Here is an 11,691-nt window from a genome sequence, read left to right as displayed (position 1 = left end):
CACTTCACAGGATCGTACAAGTAGGTGCACCAAAAGACTGTCCCAGAATGTTCATCATTCAATATAGCCAAATGCTGGAATCCACCCAAACAAGCATTGGCAGTAGACCGGATAGCTCGCGGAATATTCATACAATGGAATACTGCATCAAAACGAGAAAGAACAAATATGGATGAACGAAGCACACAACATCATGCAGAAGTAGCACGATACAAAAGAGAACAACTGTATGGTTCGTGTATACAACAATCCCCCAGGCGAGACGAATCTCCCGAGTTAGAAGCCAGGATAGTGGCAGTCCCCGGAGGATGGTGTGTCGTGGCTGGAGGGGCACCTGCACTGTTGCCTACAGAGGTGTTCACTTGTGAAGTTCATTCTCTGTACACTGGGGATTTATGCCTTTTAGGCAAGTACATACTTTAATTAAAAGTACGTTTTTTAAAAGTCTACTAACAGAGTTCTGGTTTTGTTTGCTAAAAACAGTAATAGCCTCAAAAGTGAAGCAGTTCAGGTTCCCTCCACCAGCAAGGTGAAGCTGACCAGGGGGGTATAAACTTCCAGTTATAAGAAAAGTAAGTCCTGGGGATTAACATAAGAATAAAAAATAATAATAATAAATAAATAAATAAATAAATAAATAAATAAATAAATAAATAAAATCTTCTAAAAAAATAAAAATCTAAATAAAAAAAAGAAAAGAAAAGTAAGTCCTGGGGATGTATACGTCATGAGGACTTTGGTTAATAATGGGGTGCTGTATATTTGGGGATTGAGTATATTTGGATCTTGAAAATTCTCATCACAAAAAAATTTATCTTGCACACCCGAAACTAATACTTTATATGATAATTATATCTCGATAAAAAATAAAATTAGAAAAACTATTTTTTAAAAATAGGAGCCTCCTGAAAAACAAACTGAGGGTTCTAGAGGGGAGGGGGGTGGGAGGATGGGTTAGCCTGGTGGTGGGTATTGAGGAGGGCACATTCTGCATGGAGTACTGGGTGTTATGCACAAACAATGAATCATGGAACACTTCATCTAAAACTAATGATGTAATGTATGGGGATTAACATAAGAATTAAAAAAATAAAAATAAAAATAAAAAATAGGAGCCTCAAAAGTGAAGGTGGGTTGGGGGTTCCTCCCCCACTTCCCCTCCACAACTGCAGTTCCCCCTCAGCACCACCAGGTGGGGCTCGATCACAGCAGAAGACCTGCACCCACGCTTGTCCTGCTGGTGGAGGCGTCAAGCCCAGGTGAGGGGCCGCGGAGCCCCAGGTGAGCCCAGAGCCTGTGGACAAAGCCCAGCCAGGCATGCACCAGCTGAGGGCCCCTGGGCACGTCACTTCTCTAAAGCTTCAATTCTTCCCCCAAAACGGGGACAAGAAGTGCAATTTAAAACAACAATGAGGTATCACTTCATACCTAATTAGACTGGGAAAATACTAGTAAGCTGGGGAAAGCCAGTGTTGTCCCAGATATGAAATAAAGGAGCTTCTGGCTTCGCCGGTAGGTAGTGCAGACCACTGTGGCCTTTCTTGGTGAAGTCACACAGACATCACCCTGACTAGCAATCCCACTCCTAGGTGTATAGTCCAAAGAAGTTCCATCACAGATCTATTTGATCCCCACCCCCCCGTGTTGACAGGTGCCTGGGTGCTGGGGCCGCCCATGCGTGGGAAGATGGGCGGCAAAACGTGGTGGCATGAGCTGCGACACACTAACCTTCATACATACCTATAAACAATACATTGCCTATATGAACATGTGTAAATGCACTAGGACAGCTGAAGTAGGAGAGGGAAGGAAAGAAGGGGGGAGGGAGGGAGGAAGGAAGGGAGGGAGGGAGGAAGGAAAGGAAGGAAAATGTGGACAAGAACACCAAGTTTCTAGGGTGGTTATGAAAAGAAGAACCTAAGGGAAGCTTCTATAGAATCTCTAGCATTTCGTGGGCACCCAAAAAATTATTTTCTACGTGTGCCTTTATACATTAATATTTCTTGAATTTCTGTTGTGTGTTAAGCAATGTACTAGGCTCTGTGAGACAATAATAAACCAAACAGACCAAAAAGAAAAATTCCTGCCACCATGAGCTTTGAACCTTATTCCGCAAACCTAGGTGTGAAAGAAATGGCATGTTTTCCTAAAGCAAATGACTATCGGTCCGATTTTGTGTCCCTGCCATGCTAGACTGGTGGGAAACTCAATTTCAGTCTTCGGTGGGGCTCCCTCTGTCCACAGCCCCAGGTCCCGGGATATAACACAGAGTGGTACCCCAGGGTATATAGAATTCCCTGTCCTTGGTGTCAGTCAACACTGGTCACTGCTGACTCACTATGGGTCACAGCCCACAAAAGCCCAAAAGTTCCTTATAGATGGGAAGCTCCATTTGGTTCTGCACCAAGCTGGCTCAAGGATTTCTGCAGGGAGGCCCCAAGGCTACGATCCTGCCTCCTGAGAGGGGCCACAGAGCCATGGCTCCCAGGAAGGACCTGTCACCTCCAGGATGCTGACAATGAAGATACATCTCCATCACAGCAATGCCGGCTCCCTTTTCCATGGCTTATGCTTCTTCTCCCCCCAGTTCCCACCTCAAAGCACCCAGGCTATCGGGCCAAGGCACTCAGGCTGTCTGCAGACACCTTCAGCCCCTGGTCTGGCAACAGAAGATCCTGTAGATGGTGAGCCAGCGGCTGGCCTCTGGGAAGGTAGGGGAGGGAGGAAAAAATGCAGAGAAGCAAGCATAAAGAATTCTCAGGCTTTTAAATTCTTCTCCCAGGGTGCAAACAAAAACACAAATTTAAATCACCATAAATAGCCCTGACATCATTCATATTTCTAGGCTCTTATTTACTCAACACGGTGGTTGAGCACTTGCGGAATGATGTGTCTTCTAGGCACTTGTGGGGCCTTCGGTGATGGGTGTGAAGATGGTGAGAGGGAGGTGGTTGTCCCAATCCAGTTTATTTGGCTGCCAAAAATAGTCGACTATGGCAAAAAAAAGAAAATGCATGTATTTATGTACATGTGTATATAATAGAAACGTATACATATTTGCGCACACATTGTGCGTACCTGTGTGTGGATACATGCATGTGTCCAATGCATTGTGTGCGTATGTGTAGGATGCATGAATGTACGCAAATGTGTGTGTTATTTGTGTGTACATATGTATGTGTTTGTGTGGTATCGAGTAGTTTCTAGAATTAGCCTTACCCCCCACTCCTGGACCAGAATCTCTGCTGCAGACAATTTCCAGGAAGAGGGTCCGGTTGCCCTCCCCAGGGTCAAGGCCCCATTCCTTGGCCCAGAGGGGACGGAGCTCCAGGAGAGACAGTTCCACCAAAGCCACACACGGGGAAGCAGGGTCGTTTCCCAAAGGAAACTGAGGGTCTTAGTGGTTATCTACTGCCAGGGAAGAAGTTCCCCCAGGAAGAGCCAACCCGGACCATCTCATGCCCTTTCTGTTGGGAGGGAGTGGAGGAGCAGCTTGGCAGGAGGTCCTGGCTCGGGAGTGTTCACGAGGTGGCAGTCACGCTGTCTGTCAGGCTGTCCGTTGGTCGTCTGTAGGCCAGGCCAGGCCTGGAGGACACGCGGGCTCGTCACAGGGGTGGCTCATGGGTGCTGGCTGCAGGGAGGAGGCCTGGGGACCTCTTGGCACAGGCCCGTCCTGACGACATGGCTGCCTTCGGTGAGCAAGCCGTCCAACATACAGCAAGGCAGACGCTCCAGGGCCCTCCACACACACACACCGTCACAAACGCACTGTCCTGCCGGCCACACAATGCGGCCCCATTCAGTGCCACAGGAAACAAGGGCAGGAAGATCAGGAGTTGAGTGTCACCAGGTGCCATGGTGGGGCCTGGCCACCGCAGGTGCCGTTCTAGAAGGGGGCCATGGAGGAAGGCGAGCAGAAATAACACGCTCGGCACACAGATGATGCCCTTGGAGCTCGCAGTCCAGAGGAGGACAGAAGATAAGAGTGTCCCAGTTAATGAGTAATTGCTCGGCTGAGACAGGCACGAAAATGGAAAGAGGGTAGGAATCCAGAGGTAGCAAGTAACCTTGGCTGAAAGGGTCAAGGGAGGCCTCCCAGAGGAGGTGACATTTGAGTTGGACCTTGAGGGTGAGAAGAAGTTCACCAGGCAGAGATGGGAGGATGGGCACTCCCAGAAGAGGGGCGCGGTGGAGTCGGTTCTGCTGAGTAGGACAGAAGCCTGTTGAAGGGCCCCCAGCACTGCTGCTGGTGTGGGGCCTGCTGCCTGGCGCTCCTTTGCTTCCTGCCCCCCAGACTCTGGGTCTGGCTGCTAAGGGAGAAAGGGATTGGTGTTTCTGCGGGAAGGACCCACTTCCCCCAGCTATCTGGCCTTCTGGGAGGATGCGTCATGAGGCCACCCCCTTGTAGGAGAAAGGCGAGACTCCTGCGGGGCCCTGCCCTGTACCCCCATGGACAGCCGGGGCACAGGGTGAAGGGGGAAGGGTGAGGGGGCGGGTCTCTCTATGGCTTCCCGGTGTCACTGGACCCAAGCCAGCCTCACCACACCCTACCCCTTTCTGGGGTTAGAGACAGCCAGTCAGAGCCCCCAATCCCCTGGGGCCCCCAATCCCCCACACCCACCCCCCAAATGCACACACAAATTCCCACTGGCTTCAGGCCAGGGCAAGTCTGCGGAGACACAGGCCCAGGGGGCTCAAATCCCCAGAGGGGTGGAGGCCGTCGGGCCCCAGCTGTAGAAACAACAGATGGGCATGGATGCACACAGCGCCCTTCTCCCTCCTCTCCCGTGGTGGAAGCGGGTGAAGGAGGAGGGAATTAAGACGCAGGCAGAAATGCCACTGCCGCATCCCAAGTAGTCAAGGGCCAGAGTCAAGTCCACACCTCCTGCCACAGAGCCCGGTGCCTGAGAGCCAAGGTCCCTGCCCCACCGGTTCCAGAGAGGTGCAGACTCTGCCACCCAGGACCCAGGACCTCTGCCCATGGAGGGCCCACCAGCTCCAAAATAAACCAACCCTCAAGTCTCAAAATAAAATTCCCTGTGGCCACCAAGCTCGGTCCCAGATCTGCTGGAACCTCTGAGGGAGGAGGTAAGAGTCCCACTTACACAGCTCCAGGCCCTGATATGGAGAAGGGGAGGGCTTGCCCCAGCACACCCAGTTAGGAAAGCACAGAGCTCCAGGGCCCAGGAGAGACAGTTCCACCAAAGCCAGGTGTGTTGACAAGGAGACCTGGGTTCTCTCTCTAACTCGTTGACTAAAGCATTAAGTCCACTTGCAGCAAATATTTCCTGAGCTCTTCCTATATGACCAAGACCGCTCAGCCCCAGAGATTCTGTGATGAGCAGAAACAGACATGCTCCCACCGCATGGAGCTCACAGGTGAGTTGGGGAAACGGGTCTGGAATATGTCTTTAAAAATTAGAGCACTGTGAAGAAAAGAATGGGTTTGGTCACAGAAAACAACTGGGGGAGGAGTGACCTCCTTCAGCGGGTGACCAGGGAAGGTGCTTCTGAGAAGGTGCTTTCAAACCCTGTCCAAGCCCAGCAGAAATGAGTGTGGGGATTGATTAATAATGTCTGCCAGGACCACTGGATTAGCAGTGGTGGGGGCATGAGTGCCAGATACTTGCTTCCCCTGGCTTATGCCCTCATCTAGGATCCCTGCTACCCAAAGAACTAGATGTGATTCTAATTCACCTGGAATTCACTGTGAGGTCGAGTGGATGAACATTTGCAGAAGAAGCCATGATAAACGACAGCTCACTAGCTTTAATTAGTAGAAAACTCAAGGAAGTGACATAGAACTGGTACGGGAATGATCCGTAGCCACTAGGGTGATGTTAGTGAGGCCTTGAAGGACACGGGACTTGGGATCTTGTTGAAAAGAAGGCCCTCGTTTCAAAGAGAAGGCACTTAGCATCAGAGAACGCTGGACCATCTCTGGCTATGGCGTCAGTTGGAGGGACAGCTGATTCCTGCTCTGGTCTCATCCACATTCATAACAAGTGCAATCCCTGCCTGAAGATACTTCACCAGCCTCACCACAGACCTTCAGTGAAAACTGATCTTCTTCCATCGCCCCCCTCCACACTCAGCATTCCATCAAGTGGTCCATCAAGGCAACTCAGGGCTCCCCATTGCCATCGAGCGGGGCAGCCTGCTCAGACCCCACCAAATGTAAAACAATGTCCTTGAGAAACAATTGCTGTATCTCTCCAAATGCTTTTAGAGCAGCCTGCACCTACCCTTCACTGCATTTATCACAACTGTAATCAATCCTTTTTGTGCCTCTTAATTCATTGTAAGTTCCAAGAGAATGGGGACAATGTCTGGGATATTCACCACTGCATCCCCATGAGTGGCACAGAGTGGGGGCACCCAACAACCATTTATTGATTGAGTGAGCTGTTAGAGAACAGAAAGAGTTGGAACAACATTGAGAAGCTGAGAGGTTTTGGCTTTGCCCAGGGACCAGTGGTCCTCCAGGTTTTAGAGTGATCACAGAGAGTAACAGCACATGGCAGCAGGGGAGTCTTGCGTCCCAGCCTCAGGGAGGAAAGATCCCCAGGGGCAGGCAGTGAGTCCAGATCCTCTGCATCTCTGGCCCACTGCTTGGCCACTTTTCACTTTTCAGTTTAGTAGAAACCAGTGCTTCTTAATGTGCCCACTCTGCTCACCCTGGGCCATGTGCTGACACCTACAAGGCAGATGCCTAGAAAGCTGATGGACCTTTTGGGAGAGTAGACTAGTCTGACAGTGAGATGGGTCAAATGCACATCAAATCAGTGTGTGAGAACTCACAACAGGAGTTCAGTGAGGACGGGCTAGTCTCAGAAGGCGCCTGGGAGTCAGATCTGTCAGGACGAGTAGACCTTAGACCAGAGGAGGAAAGACTACGGGAAGAAGGGGAGAGAAGAGCGTAGTGGGATAAGGAAGGAGATGGTAGTGTTGGGAGTAGAGATCTTAAGTAGGTTTGGGGACTGCGAAGAAAGGCAAAGTGGAGCCAATTCATGGTGGACCTTGGTTGTCAGCCTGTGAGTTTGGAGTCATAGTCAGAGCCTACAGACAATGGGAAGCCACCATGACTCTTCCAGACAAAGAGCCCAGAGCCGGTTGTCTGGGCCTTCAGAAGTAATGGGCAGAAGACACATGCATGCCCCGTTGGAGGCCAGATTTTGTAGACAAGGGGAGAAAGGCCTCAGGGAGCCGGCAATGGATGACTGCTCCAGAGCTTGGTTTTCAGACCGTGCCTCATCAAAGGGGCCAGTCGCCTTATTAGTTCTCCAAACAGCACGTCTTCCCTAGATCAAGAGTCCGGTGAAAACACAATGGCCACAAAAGTGGTTTTTGTGTCTTGGTTTTCTGGGTCTCCCATTCCCCCCCCGCCGCCGCCAATATCTGTTCTCCATTATTGGCCAGACAAAGACCATCCCAAGATGCCCGCCACTCCGTTGTTGGGAACATCTGTCTTTGCTCACCTGCGCATTTACCCAACTGCGTCTCCACGACATCTTTCATCCCATCCACACTGTAAGGATTCAAAGTAAGGAGGTTCACGTCGTCAAAGAAACCTTGAACTGAATGCCTTCCCCCCACTTTCTCCTTAAATGAGTTGTTAACAGGAACCCAAGTGTCTGTTGAACCTAAAATACTTTTTTTTTTTTAAATATAACATTTCAAGGTAACTTACGGCGCGCACTTTAAGAAGCGAGGGCTCAGCGTGCCCCCGCAGCTTCTTCCTTGAAGCTCTGGTCTTCAGGGCTGTGGGAGGCATCCAATCAGACAGGCCGCCGCTGAGGGCCAGGGGAGGGGGGCTGCGGTGGTTTTATTTCAGATTTGAGCTAAGACCATGAGATGGAAGGCAGGAGGAAAAGTGAGTGAGCGAGCGAGTGTGTGTGCATGTGTGTGTGAGCGTGTGTGTGCGTATGGTCAGAATAATGAGTCGCACTAATTCATAGAATTCCATTTTGGCCATCACACACGGCTCCCTTTTCTCCTGAAGGCCACTTTGAAAAATCCCGTTTTCATAAGTCATTTACTTCCCCTAGGAGGGCAGGCCTTCTAAAAATATTCCCCATTTCTTACACCTCAGAAGCAAATTATTTATGTTAAAGCAGCTTCGTTATCCTGGCCCCACTGGGCCAAGCTCGGAAGTGGAGGTGACTTTAAGAAGGCGCCATTGTCAACAGCAAAGCCCTGGGAGGGGTCCATTCCAGCGAGGCGAGGCTTTCTGAGGGGCCAAAAGAGCGTTTGTGGGTCAAGAAGGAGAAGTTGCGTTCTCTTTTACACAGATATTTACAGACCAGGCACTGCACTAGGCCCCCCAGGGAAACCACGGCGGAGGGACCAGCCAGCTAGCAAGAGCTTGTGTTTCAGTGAGGGGAGACCACCAGCCTTTGATAAACGCACAAAGACGTGAAATGGGGGAGAGTGCCCTCTGCAGGGTGTACTTGGCCTTCTATAAGGGTGGGTCGTCAAGGTCGTGGGAAGCAACATCCAGATGGGAGGACAGAGTGAGTCACACAAAGGTCTAGGAGTTGGGTTTTGCAGGGAGGGAAACGGGCAAGGGTGAAGGCCCGAGCTGGGGGTGAGCTGGGGGTGTTAGGAGAGCAAGGGGGTGTGCAGGGCAGCGAGCAGAGGGAGATGAGCTTCACTGGGAGGCAGATGGGGCCAGGACAGTGAATTCGTGTGCTACCCATTACTCTTTACGCTGTGCAAATTTACCAAGAATCCAAACCCTACAAGACCTGTGTGCCCCAGTAAGAATGGGGTGCTGGGGAAAGTGGCTGGGCCTGGTCCCTGGCACTGAGAAAGTCAGCGGCCCTGGGCTCCTCTTCCTGACCAGGAAAATGCAATTAGAAATCACCTCTGAAAAGTCAGCCAGAGGAAGAGTGGAACCAGAGAGGGTGCCGGCTCTCAATGTAGGTGGAACCCGTCACGGTCCCCAGGAGGGGGCTCGCCTCCCACTCTCATCAGTCACAAGTCCTGTCCTTGTCCAATGGGGGAGAGAAACCACTCCCTGGAGAAACCCCTCCGTTCTTTCCATGTCCATAAGGCAATTAAGTCTTAACATTCCTAAAGCTGAAGGCTTTCAGGGGCTGAGCCAATTGGTGTCTCTGTAATGAAGAGGGGGGCCTTCGGCTCCGAGAGACACATTTTCCCAGAGCTTGTCCCAGCCCCGGCTTCGAGGAGAGGCTGAGGGGCAGGGAGGCTGGAGCAGCCCGGCTGCTCCCAGGGCTTACCTGGGACAGGGCACACCCAGCCCCGGATGCCAGAGGAGGCGGGAGGCAGGGTGCGCCCAGCCAGGGTGCCGGTGAGGGGCAAGGCCCCCCGGTTAACAAAAGGGGGGGACTCTGTCGCAGAGCTGCCAAGGTCGGAGCTCCGGAGCAGTGAGGCTGGGATAAAAGGCCTCTGTGAACAGCCTCATTACCAATGAGCCTTAGTTTAAGCCTCTATTATGGGCCTAATTGGAGAGTTAATTATTAGATGCCACTGTGTGCTGCCGAGGAGCCAGGGTGTCTCACCCAGACACTCGGCCAGGTTCTACCCTAGAAACAAGGGATACAAGCAGGAGCAAAACAGCGCCCCCCCCCCCCCCGCCCCGCCCTGCACCCACCACCCTTGCGAGGCCTGTAATCTCAGGGGCTGGGAGGATGCAGCTGATAAACAGCCTGAGATAACACAGCGGGGAGGGAATACTTGCGGGGCATGCTGAAGGCAGTGGTAAGGGCCCCTGCTTCAGACTGGGGGCGGGGCAGCCAGGGAAGTCCTCCTAGGAAGAGACATTGAGAGAGAAAGGAGCCAGAGTGATGGGAAGGGTGCTCCAGGTGCAGGGAACAGCACGTGCAAAGGCCCTGGTGAGGGACCTGGAAAATGGGGCTGGCGGGGCTCCCGTGCTGGGCGTGAGGGTAGGACCTAGAGACTGGTGGGGACCAGACTCTGCAGACCTTGAAGACATGGCAGGGATTTTGAAACTCAAATCCTTCCTTGCCAACTGCTGCAACTCTCTCTGATGTGCCAAGAGAGCTAGACACAGTCACAAGGACAGAACCCACGTCCACTTGGGTACTTAGGGCTGGCGAAGAGAGAGGTCAGGAGCCTCTAAGGAGCAGACAGGCCTTAACTTCCATTGTCAGGGGCCTATCTGGTGGAGGTGACGGTCAAGAGGAGAGAGGCATGGTAAGACTTTCCCGGAGCCACCAGCAGTCCAACCCCCAAAACCCCACGTTTTCAGGATTCACAGGGACTGGACTTTCCATGGGGCTCAAACCTGTGTGTTCCAAGGCAAGGGTGAGTAATCCCAGGAGTCAGCATTGTCTGAGGATGGTTAGGGACCTTGAAGACCCCAAGAACCCTCCCAGTCCTAAGGTCCCAGAATCCCCTTGAGTCCATGGGTCCAAAGCTCGTGGGAGGCGGGGGCAGGAGGCAGGCTTGGCACAGTCTCTCCCATGACTAGGGACGCAGATTGCTTCCCCTTCACAACAGTAGGGACAGCCCCTTGAAGGGTAGGAGCCAAGCCCACAGCTCACACAGCCCAGGACCCTGAGCTCTTCTCATGACCATTTCGGTGACAAAATTGGCCACGGTGTTCTTCTGGGATGCCTGGGATGGAAGCCTGCTCCTCATTAGTAAGGACAGTAGTGGCCGACACAGAGAGGCCTGACATGCTGCTAGCCCCTTCGTGGGCCTCCTCAAACCCCATTTTACAGATGAGAACCAGGACCGGAAAAGTGGCATGAGTTGACAAGAGTCACAGAATGGTGAAGCCGTCTGACGTCCAATGCTGAGCCCTTAGCCTTCTTAGTATGCCACAGCGAAGGGATGGCATTTGGTGCTTGGTGGCATGTGTGGAAAAGTCAGAGCTGTCCTTTGCACTAAGATACTGACTGGCACGTCCATACGGCCAGCAAGGAGCTGGGGCCCCGCTCGGGTGGTCTGCGCCAGGAAGCCCAGGGCCTGGTCGTGCTGCAGATCCCCCCACCTGTGGACCCAGGCTTCCATCACACCCACCCAACACCCCTAGCAGGCAGGCGCCCGGACTGGGCGTCACAGTCTCTAACAAGTTAATTGCAATGGTGGAATGTGTCTCCTCACCCCCGCCCGGCCCCGCATCAAAGCAATCCCATAATGACATGGGACCATGAAAGGAAACTCGCAGGTGGCTAAATGAGGTAGCTTGCCTTTGCAAGGCAGCGGGGAGGGGAGGGACTGTTTTGTTTAAGGAAAGCTGCCGGGCCACTTTGATGTGAAGCTCATTCTCTCACGGAGCAGATGCTTGTAAGGGAAGCCAGTGCCAGAATGGGTAGAGGCTCAGAGCATCACTCTCCATGGCAGATGGAGGCAACAGGCAGACAGATAAGGCGGCAGAGCCAAGTCGGGGTGAATGTGGGCCAGGTTGCTCTCTCGCCTTCCTAGATGCTGTCTGGATTGAGGCTTAGTGCTTGCCACTTCTCAGTTCAAAAACTTACAGTGGCTCCCCAGGGCCCCCACAAATGGGTTTTCACATTTCTAAGGGGTGGATATGTTGTAGCAGTTAGGAATCCTTTAGTTGCAAGTGACAAAAACCATAACCCGAAGTGGCTAATCTAAAAGGGTAATATGTTAGCTTTTATTAACGGACAAGTCCATGGCCAGTTTGCCTTCAGATATGGCTTGATCTAGGAGCTGAATGGTGTCATCAGGACCCAGGTA

The sequence above is a fragment of the Mirounga angustirostris genome, unplaced genomic scaffold (genome assembly GCF_029215605.1).
Source record: "Mirounga angustirostris isolate CCGP_5_RB_7025 unplaced genomic scaffold, mMirAng1.0.hap1 SCAF_16, whole genome shotgun sequence".
NCBI classification, from domain to species: domain Eukaryota; kingdom Metazoa; phylum Chordata; class Mammalia; order Carnivora; family Phocidae; genus Mirounga; species Mirounga angustirostris.
The sequence above is the reverse complement of the archived record's forward strand: the minus strand, read 5'-3'. Positions refer to the sequence as shown.